The following is a 12214-nucleotide window of genomic DNA, read 5'->3' as shown; positions in this document are numbered from 1 at the left end:
ATTGTTCGACAGGTCCGGGGTCATCGTTTTTCATCATAAAATTGATTTTTTGGACTCTACATAAAAATGATTCAAAATGTCATTTGGATCGGGTGTCATGTTGAATAACCACTTTTTAAACCCTCACAGTGACCAAAATTATCATTTTTACAGAGTTTTGCTTACTCAGAAGCTACAATTTTTACCAATTTCAGGCACAGAAATTACTTTAAACACACTTATTTTAGTTGAAAAAGTAATAATTCACATCCAACAGTCATTTAAAGTCAAAAGATTAAATGTTAAAATTTCATCAATATTTACCATTTTTTTATTGTTCGACAGGTCCGGGGTCATCGTTTTTCATCAGAAAATTGATTTTTTGGACTCTACCAAAAATGATGCAAAATGTCATTTGGATCGGGCCTCATGTTGAATAACCACTTTTTAAACCCTCACAGTGACCAAAATTTCCATTTTTACAGAGTTTTCACTTACTCAAAAGCTTCCATTTTGACCAATTTCAGGCACAGAAATGACTTTAAACACACTTATTTTAGTTAAAAAAGTAATATCTCACATCCAACCGTCATTTAAAGTCAAAAGATTAAATGTTAAAATTTCATCGTTTTTCATCAGAAAATTGATTTTTTGGACTCTACCAAAAATGATTCAAATGTCATTGGGATTGGGCCTCATGTTGAATAACCACTTTTTAGACCCTCACAGTGACCAAAATTGCCATTTTTACAGAGTTTTTGCTTACTCAAAAGCTTCAATTTTGACCAATTTCAGGCACAGAAATGACTTTAAACACACTTATTTTAGTTGAAAAAGTAATAATTCACATCCAATCGTCATTTAAAGTCAAAAGATTAAATGTTAAAATTTCATCAATATTGACCACTTTTTTGAACGTTCGACAGGTCCGGGGTCATCGTTTTTCATCAGAAAATAGATTTTTTGGACTCTACCAAAAATGATTCAAAATGTCATTGGGATCGGGCCTCATGTTGAATAACCACTTTTTAGACCCTCACAGTGACCAAAATTGCCAATTTTCACAGAGTTTTCGCTTACTCAAAAGCTTCAATTTTGACCAATTTCAGGCATAGAAATGACTTTAAACACACTTTTTTTAGTTGAAAAAGTAATATTTCACATCCAACCGTCATTTAAAGTCAAAAGATTAAATGTTAAAATTTCATCAATATTGACCATTTTTTGAACGTTCGACAGGTCCGGGGTCATCGTTTTTCATCAGAAAATTGATTTTTTGGACTCTACCAAAAATGATTCAAAATGTCATTTGGATCGGGACTCATGTTGAAAAACCACTTTTTAAACCCTCACAGTGACCAAAATTGACATTTTTACAGAGTTTTCGCTTACTCAAAAGCTTCAATTTTGACCAATTTCAGGCACAGAAATGACTTTAAACACACTTTTTTTAGTTGAAAAAGTAATATTTCACATCCAACCGTCATTTAAAGTCAAAAGTTTCAATGTTAAAATTTCTTCAATATTGACCATTTTTTGAACGTTCGACAGGTCCGGGGTCATCGTTTTTCATCATAAAATTGATTTTTTGGACTCTACATAAAAATGATTCAAAATGTCATTTGGATCGGGTGTCATGTTGAATAACCTCTTTTTAAACCCTCACAGTGACCAAAATTATCATTTTTACAGAGTTTTGCTTACTCAGAAGCTTCAATTTTTACCAATTTCAGGCACAGAAATTACTTTAAACATACTTATTTTAGTTGAAAAAGTAATAATTCACATCCAACAGTCATTTAAAGTCAAAAGATTAAATGTTAAAATTTCATCAATATTTACCATTTTTTTATTGTTCGACAGGTCCGGGGTCATCGTTTTTCATCAGAAAATTGATTTTTTGGACTCTACCAAAAATGATTCAAATGTCATTGGGATTGGGCCTCATGTTGAATAACCACTTTTTAGACCCTCACAGTGACCAAAATTGCCATTTTTACTGAGTTTTCGCTTACTCAAAAGCTTCAATTTTGACCAATTTCAGGCACAGAAATGACTTTAAACACACTTATTTTAGTTGAAAAAGTAATAATTCACATCCAATCATCATATAAAGTCAAAAGATTAAATGTAAAAATTTCATCAATATTGACCACTTTTTTGACTGTTCAACAGGTCCGGGGTCATCGTTTTTCATCAGAAAATTGATTTTTTGGACTCTACAAAAAATGATTCAAAATGTCATTTGGATCGGGCCTCATGTTGAAAAACTACTTTTTAGACCCTCACAGTGACCAAAATTGCCATTTTTCAGAGTTTTTGCTTACTCAAAAGCTTCAATTTTGACCAATTTCAGGCACAGAAATGACTTTAAACACACTTTTTTAGTTTAAAAAGTAATATTTCACATCCAACCGTCATTTAAAGTCAAAAGATTAAATGTTAAAATTTCATCAATATTGACCAATTTTTTGAACGTTCGACAGGTCATCGTTTTTCATCAGAAAATTGATTTTTTGGACTCTACCAAAAATGATTCAAAATGTCATTTGGATCGGGACTCATGTTGAATAACCACTCTTTAAACCCTCACAGTGACCAAAATTGCCATTTTTACAGAGTTTTCGCTTACTCAAAAGCTTCAATTTTGACCAATTTCAGGCACAGAAATGACTTTAAACACACTTATTTTAGTTGAAAAAGTAATATCTCACATCCAACCGTCATTTAAAGTCAAAAGATTAAATGTTAAAATTTCATCGTTTTTCATCAGAAAATTGATTTTTTGGACTCTACCAAAAATGATTCAAATGTCATTGGGATTGGGCCTCATGTTGAATAACCACTTTTTAGACCCTCACAGTGACCAAAATTGCCATTTTTACAGAGTTTTTGCTTACTCAAAAGCTTCAATTTTGACCAATTTCAGGCACAGAAATGACTTTAAACACACTTATTTTAGTTGAAAAAGTAATAATTCACATCCAATCGTCATTTAAAGTCAAAAGATTAAATGTTAAAATTTCATCAATATTGACCACTTTTTTGAACGTTCGACAGGTCCGGGGTCATCGTTTTTCATCAGAAAATAGATTTTTTGGACTCTACCAAAAATGATTCAAAATGTCATTGGGATCGGGCCTCATGTTGAATAACCACTTTTTAGACCCTCACAGTGACCAAAATTGCCAATTTTCACAGAGTTTTCGCTTACTCAAAAGCTTCAATTTTGACCAATTTCAGGCACAGAAATGACTTTAAACACACTTTTTTTAGTTGAAAAAGTAATATTTCACATCCAACCGTCATTTAAAGTCAAAAGTTTCAATGTTAAAATTTCTTCAATATTGACCTTTTTTTGAACGTTCGACAGGTCCGGGGTCATCGTTTTTCATCATAAAATTGATTTTTTGGACTCTACATAAAAATGATTCAAAATGTCATTTGGATCGGGTGTCATGTTGAATAACCTCTTTTTAAACCCTCACAGTGACCAAAATTATCATTTTTACAGAGTTTTGCTTACTCAGAAGCTTCAATTTTTACCAATTTCAGGCACAGAAATTACTTTAAACATTCTTATTTTAGTTGAAAAAGTAATAATTCACATCCAACAGTCATTTAAAGTCAAAAGATTAAATGTTAAAATTTCATCAATATTTACCATTTTTTTATTGTTCGACAGGTCCGGGGTCATCGTTTTTCATCAGAAAATTGATTTTTTGGACTCTACCAAAAATGATTCAAATGTCATTGGGATTGGGCCTCATGTTGAATAACCACTTTTTAGACCCTCACAGTGACCAAAATTGCCATTTTTACTGAGTTTTCGCTTACTCAAAAGCTTCAATTTTGACCAATTTCAGGCACAGAAATGACTTTAAACACACTTATTTTAGTTGAAAAAGTAATAATTCACATCCAATCATCATATAAAGTCAAAAGATTAAATGTTAAAATTTCATCAATATTGACCACTTTTTTGACTGTTCAACAGGTCCGGGGTCATCGTTTTTCATCAGAAAATTGATTTTTTGGACTCTACAAAAAATGATTCAAAATGTCATTGGGATCGGGCCTCATGTTGAAAAACTACTTTTTAGACCCTCACAGTGACCAAAATATCCATTTTTCAGAGTTTTTGCTTACTCAAAAGCTTCAATTTTGACCAATTTCAGGCACAGAAATGACTTTAAACACACTTTTTTTAGTTTAAAAAGTAATATTTCACATCCAACCGTCATTTAAAGTCAAAAGATTAAATGTTAAAATTTCATCAATATTGACCAATTTTTTGAACGTTCGACAGGTCATCGTTTTTCATCAGAAAATTGATTTTTTGGACTCTACCAAAAATGATTCAAAATGTCATTTGGATCGGGACTCATGTTGAATAACCACTTTTTAAACCCTCACAGTGACCAAAATTGCCATTTTTACAGAGTTTTCGCTTACTCAAAAGCTTCAATTTTGACCAATTTCAGGCACAGAAATGACTTTAAACACACTTATTTTAGTTGAAAAAGTAATGATTCACATCCAACCGTCATTTAAAGTCAAAAGATTAAATGTTAAAATTTCATCAATATTGACCATTTTTTGAACGTTCGACAGGTCCGGGGTCATCGTTTTTCATCAGAAAATTGATTTTTTGGACTCTACCAAAAATGATTCAAAATGTCATTTGGATCGGGACTCATGTTGAAAAACCACTTTTTAAACCCTCACAGTGACCAAAATTGACATTTTTACAGAGTTTTCGCTTACTCAAAAGCTTCAATTTTGACCAATTTCAGGCACAGAAATGACTTTAAACCCCCTTTTTTTAGTTGAAAAAGTAATATTTCACATCCAACCGTCATTTAAAGTCAAAAGATTCAATGTTAAAATTTCTTCAATATTGACCATTTTTTGAACGTTCGACAGGTCCGGGGTCCACGTTTTTCATCAGAAAATTGATTTTTTGGACTCTACCAAAAATGATTCAAAATGTCATTTGGATCTGGCCTCATGTTGAATAACCACTTTTTAGACCCTCACAGTGACCAAAATTGCCATTTTTACAGAGTTTTCGCTACTCAAAAGCTTCAATTTTGACCAATTTCAGGCACAGAAATGACTTTAAACACACTTATTTTAGTTGAAAAAGTAATAATTCACATCCAACAGTCATTGAAAGTCAAAAGATTAAATATTAAAATTTCATCAATATTGACCATTTTTTTTATTGTTCGACAGGTCCGGGGTCATCGTTTTTCATCATAAAATTGATTTTTTGGACTCTACATAAAAATGATTCAAAATGTCATTTGGATCGGGTGTCATGTTGAATAACCACTTTTTAAACCCTCACAGTGACCAAAATTATCATTTTTACAGAGTTTTGCTTACTCAGAAGCTTCAATTTTTACCAATTTCAGGCACAGAAATTACTTTAAACACACTTATTTTAGTTGAAAAAGTAATAATTCACATCCAACAGTCATTTAAAGTCAAAAGATTAAATGTTAAAATTTCATCAATATTTACCATTTTTTTATTGTTCGACAGGTCCGGGGTCATCGTTTTTCATCAGAAAATTGATTTTTTGGACTCTACCAAAAATGATTCAAATGTCATTGGGATTGGGCCTCATGTTGAATAACCACTTTTTAGACCCTCACAGTGACCAAAATTGCCATTTTTACTGAGTTTTCGCTTACTCAAAAGCTTCAATTTTGACCAATTTCAGGCACAGAAATGACTTTAAACACACTTTTTTTAGTTAAAAAAGTAATATTTCACATCCAACCGTCATTTAAAGTCAAAAGATAAAATGATCAAATTTCATCAATATTGACCATTTTAAGAACGTTCGACAGGTCCGGGGTCATCGTTTTTCATTAGAAAATTGATTTTTTGGACTCTACCAAAAATGATTCAAAATGTCATTGGGATCGGGCCTCATGTTGAATAACCACTTTTTAGACCCTCACAGTGACCAAAATTGCCATTTTTACAGAGTTTCTGCTTACTCAAAAGCTTCAATTTTGACCAATTTCAGGCACAGAAATGACTTTAAACACACTTTTTTTAGTAGAAAAAGTAATATTTCACATCCAACCGTCATTTAAAGTCAAAAGAATAAATGTTAAAATTTCATCAATATTGACCATTTTTTGAACGTTCGACAGGTCCGGGGTCATCGTTTTTCATCAGAAAATTGATTTTTTGGACTCTACCAAAAATTATTCAAAATGTCATTTGGATCGGGCCTCATGTTGAATAACCACTTTTAAACCCTCACAGTGACCAAAATTGCCATTTTTACAGAGTTTTTGCTTACTCAAAAGCTTCAATTTTGACCAATTTCAGGCACAGAAATGACTTTAAACACACTTATTTTAGTTAAAAAAGTAATATTTCACATCCAACCGTCATTTAAAGTCAAAAGATTAAATGTTAAAATTTCATCAATATTGACAATTTTTTGAACGTTCGACAGGTCCGGGGTCATCGTTTTTCATCAGAAAATTGATTTTTTGGACTCTACAAAAAATGATTCAAAATGTCATTGGGATCGGGCCTCATGTTGAAAAACTACTTTTTAGACCCTCACAGTGACCAAAATTGCCATTTTTCAGAGTTTTCGCTTACTCAAAAGCTTCAATTTTGACCAATTTCAGGCACAGAAATGACTTTAAACACACTTTTTTTAGTTGAAAAAGTAATATTTCACATCCAACCGTCATTTAAAGTCAAAAGATTAAATGTTAAAATTTCATCAATATTGACCATTTTTTGAACGTTCGACAGGTCGTCGTTTTTCATCAGAAAATTGATTTTTTGGACTCTACCAAAAATGATTCAAAATGTCATTTGGATCGGGCCTCATGTTGAATAACCACTTTTTAGACCCTCACAGTGACCAAAATTGCCATTTTTACAGAGTTTTCGCTACTCAAAAGCTTCAATTTTGACCAATTTCAGGCACAGAAATGACTTTAAACACACTTATTTTAGTTGAAAAAGTAATAATTCACATCCAACAGTCATTGAAAGTCAAAAGATTAAATATTAAAATTTCATCAATATTGACCATTTTTTTATTGTTCGACAGGTCCGGGGTCATCGTTTTTCATCATAAAATTGATTTTTTGGACTCTACATAAAAATGATTCAAAATGTCATTTGGATCGGGTGTCATGTTGAATAACCACTTTTTAAAACCTCACAGTGACCAAAATTATCATTTTTACAGAGTTTTGCTTACTCAGAAGCTTCAATTTTTACCAATTTCAGGCACAGAAATTACTTTAAACACACTTATTTTAGTTGAAAAAGTAATAATTCACATCCAACAGTCATTTAAAGTCAAAAGATTAAATGTTAAAATTTCATCAATATTTACCATTTTTTTATTGTTCGACAGGTCCGGGGTCATCGTTTTTCATCAGAAAATTGATTTTTTGGACTCTACCAAAAATGATGCAAAATGTCATTTGGATCGGGCCTCATGTTGAATAACCACTTTTTAAACCCTCACAGTGACCAAAATTGCCATTTTTACAGAGTTTTCACTTACTCAAAAGCTTCCATTTTGACCAATTTCAGGCACAGAAATGACTTTAAACACACTTATTTTAGTTAAAAAAGTAATATCTCACATCCAACCGTCATTTAAAGTCAAAAGATTAAATGTTAAAATTTCATCGTTTTTCATCAGAAAATTGATTTTTTGGACTCTACCAAAAATGATTCAAATGTCATTGGGATTGGGCCTCATGTTGAATAACCACTTTTTAGACCCTCACAGTGACCAAAATTGCCATTTTTACAGAGTTTTTGCTTACTCAAAAGCTTCAATTTTGACCAATTTCAGGCACAGAAATGACTTTAAACACACTTTTTTTAGTTGAAAAAGTAATATTTCACATCCAACCGTCATTTAAAGTCAAAAGATTAAATGTTAAAATTTCATCAATATTGACCATTTTTTGAACGTTTGACAGGTCCGGGGTCATTGTTTTTCATCAGAAAATTGATTTTTTGGACTCTACCAAAAATGATTCAAAATGTCATTGGGATCGGGCCTCATGTTGAATAACCACTTTTTAGACCCTCACAGTGACCAAAATTGCCATTTTTACAGAGTTTCCGCTTACTCAAAAGCTTCAATTTTGACCAATATCAGGCACAGAAATGACTTTAAACACACTTTTTTTAGTTGAAAAAGTAATATTTCACATCCAACCGTCATTTAAAGTCAAAAGATTAAATGTTAAAATTTCATCAATATTGACCATTTTTTGAACGTTTGACAGGTCCGGGGTCATTGTTTTTCATCAGAAAATTGATTTTTTGGACTCTACCAAAAATGATTCAAAATGTCATTGGGATCGGGCCTCATGTTGAATAACCACTTTTTAGACCCTCACAGTGACCAAAATTGCCATTTTTACAGAGTTTCCGCTTACTCAAAAGCTTCAATTTTGACCAATATCAGGCACAGAAATGACTTTAAACACACTTATTTTAGTTGAAAAAGTAATAATTCACATCCAACCGTCATTTAAAGTCAAAAGATTAAATGTTAAAATTTCATCGTTTTTCATCTGAAAATTGATTTTTTGGACTCTACCAAAAATGATTCAAAATGTCATTTGGATCGGGCCTCATGTTGAATAACCACTTTTTAGACCCTCACAGTGACCAAAATTGCCATTTTTACAGAGTTTTCGCTACTCAAAAGCTTCAATTTTGACCAATTTCAGGCACAGAAATGACTTTAAACACACTTATTTTAGTTGAAAAAGTAATAATTCACATCCGACAGTCATTGAAAGTCAAAAGATTAAATATTAAAATTTCATCAATATTGACCATTTTTTTATTGTTCGACAGGTCCGGGGTCATCGTTTTTCATCATAAAATTGATTTTTTGGACTCTACATAAAAATGATTCAAAATGTCATTTGGATCGGGTGTCATGTTGAATAACCACTTTTTAAACCCTCACAGTGACCAAAATTATCATTTTTACAGAGTTTTGCTTACTCAGAAGCTACAATTTTTACCAATTTCAGGCACAGAAATTACTTTAAACACACTTATTTTAGTTGAAAAAGTAATAATTCACATCCAACAGTCATTTAAAGTCAAAAGATTAAATGTTAAAATTTCATCAATATTTACCATTTTTTTATTGTTCGACAGGTCCGGGGTCATCGTTTTTCATCAGAAAATTGATTTTTTGGACTCTACCAAAAATGATGCAAAATGTCATTTGGATCGGGCCTCATGTTGAATAACCACTTTTTAAACCCTCACAGTGACCAAAATTTCCATTTTTACAGAGTTTTCACTTACTCAAAAGCTTCCATTTTGACCAATTTCAGGCACAGAAATGACTTTAAACACACTTATTTTAGTTAAAAAAGTAATATCTCACATCCAACCGTCATTTAAAGTCAAAAGATTAAATGTTAAAATTTCATCGTTTTTCATCAGAAAATTGATTTTTTGGACTCTACCAAAAATGATTCAAATGTCATTGGGATTGGGCCTCATGTTGAATAACCACTTTTTAGACCCTCACAGTGACCAAAATTGCCATTTTTACAGAGTTTTTGCTTACTCAAAAGCTTCAATTTTGACCAATTTCAGGCACAGAAATGACTTTAAACACACTTATTTTAGTTGAAAAAGTAATAATTCACATCCAATCGTCATTTAAAGTCAAAAGATTAAATGTTAAAATTTCATCAATATTGACCACTTTTTTGAACGTTCGACAGGTCCGGGGTCATCGTTTTTCATCAGAAAATAGATTTTTTGGACTCTACCAAAAATGATTCAAAATGTCATTGGGATCGGGCCTCATGTTGAAAAACTACTTTTGAGACCCTCACAGTGACCAAAATTGCCATTTTTCAGAGTTTTCGCTTACTCAAAAGCTTCAATTTTGACCAATTTCAGGCACAGAAATGACTTTAAACACACTTTTTTTAGTTGAAAAAGTAATATTTCACATCCAACCGTCATTTAAAGTCAAAAGATTAAATGTTAAAATTTCATCAATATTGACCATTTTTTGAACGTTCGACAGGTCCGGGGTCATCGTTTTTCATCAGAAAATTGATTTTTTGGACTCTACCAAAAATGATTCAAAATGTCATTGGGATCGGGCCTCATGTTGAATAACTACTTTTTAGACCCTCACAGTGACCAAAATTGCCATTTTTACAGAGTTTTCACTTACTCAAAAGCTTCAATTTTGACCAATTTCAGGCACAGAAATGACTTTAAACACACTTATTTTAGTTGAAAAAGTAATAATTCATATCCAACCGTCATTTAAATTCAAAAGATTAATTGTTAAAATGTCATCAATATTGACCATTTTTTGAACGTTCGACAGGTCCGGGGTCATCGTTTTTCATCAGAAAATTGATTTTTTGGACTCTACCAAAAATGATTCAAAATGTCATTGGGATCGGGCCTCATGTTGAAAAACTACTTTTTAGACCCTCACAGTGACCAAAATTGCCATTTTTCAGAGTTTTCGCTTACTCAAAAGCTTCAATTTTGACCAATTTCAGGCACAGAAATGACTTTAAACACACTTTTTTTTAGTTGAAAAAGTAATATTTCACATCCAACCGTCATTTAAAGTCAAAAGATTAAATGTTAAAATGTCATCAATATTGACCAATTTTTTGAACGTTCGACAGGTCATCGTTTTTCATCAGAAAATTGATTTTTTGGACTCTACCAAAAATGATTCAAAATGTCATTGGGATCGGGCCTCATGTTGAATAACCACTTTTTAGACCCTCACAGTGACCAAAATTGCCATTTTTACAGAGTTTTCGCTTACTCAAAAGCTTCAATTTTGACCAATTTCAGGCACAGAAATGACTTTAAACACACTTATTTTAGTTGAAAAAGTAATAATTCACATCCAACCGTCATTTAAAGTCAAAAGATTAAATGTTAAAATTTCATCAATATTGACCATTTTTTGAACGTTCGACAGGTCCGGGGTCATCGTTTTTCATCAGAAAATTGATTTTTTGGACTCTACCAAAAATGATTCAAAATGTCATTTGGATCGGGACTCATGTTGAAAAACCACTTTTTAAACCCTCACAGTGACCAAAATTGACATTTTTACAGAGTTTTCGCTTACTCAAAAGCTTCAATTTTGACCAATTTCAGGCACAGAAATGACTTTAAACACACTTTTTTTAGTTGAAAAAGTAATATTTCACATCCAACCGTCATTTAAAGTCAAAAGATTCAATGTTAAAATTTCTTCAATATTGACCATTTTTTGAACGTTCGACAGGTCCGGGGTCATCGTTTTTCATCAGAAAATTGATTTTTTGGACTCTACCAAAAATGATTCAAAATGTCATTTGGATCGGGCCTCATGTTGAATAACCACTTTTTAGACCCTCACAGTGACCAAAATTGCCATTTTTACAGAGTTTTCGCTACTCAAAAGCTTCCATTTTGACCAATTTCAGGCACAGAAATGTCTTTAAACACACTTATTTTAGTTGAAAAAGTAATAATTCACCTCCAACAGTCATTGAAAGTCAAAAGATTAAATGTTAACATTTCATCAATATTTACCATTTTTTTATTGTTCGACAGGTCCGGGGTCATCGTTTTTCATCAGAAAATTGATTTTTTGGACTCTACCAAAAATGATGCAAAATGTCACTTGGATCGGGCCTCATGTTGAATAACCACTTTTTAAACCCTCACAGTGACCAAAATTGCCATTTTTACAGAGTTTTCACTTACTCAAAAGCTTCCATTTTGACCAATTTCAGGCACAGAAATGACTTTAAACACACTTATTTTAGTTAAAAAAGTAATATTTCACATCCAACCGTCATTTAAAGTCAAAAGATTAAATGTTAAAATTTCATCGTTTTTCATCAGAAAATTGATTTTTTGGACTCTACCAAAAATGATTCAAATGTCATTGGGATTGGGCCTCATGTTGAATAACCACTTTTTAGACCCTCACAGTGACCAAAATTGCCATTTTTACAGAGTTTTCGCTTACTCAAAAGCTTCAATTTTGACCAATTTCAGGCACAGAAATGACTTTAAACACACTTATTTTAGTTGAAAAAGTAATAATTCACATCCAATCATCATTTAAAGTCAAAAGATTAAATGTTAAAATTTCATCAATATTGACCACTTTTTTGAACGTTCGACAGGTCCGGGGTCATCG

This window comes from Lissotriton helveticus, chromosome 4_1 (genome assembly GCF_964261635.1).
Source record: "Lissotriton helveticus chromosome 4_1, aLisHel1.1, whole genome shotgun sequence".
Lineage (NCBI taxonomy): Eukaryota > Metazoa > Chordata > Amphibia > Caudata > Salamandridae > Lissotriton > Lissotriton helveticus.
The sequence above is the reverse complement of the archived record's forward strand: the minus strand, read 5'-3'. Positions refer to the sequence as shown.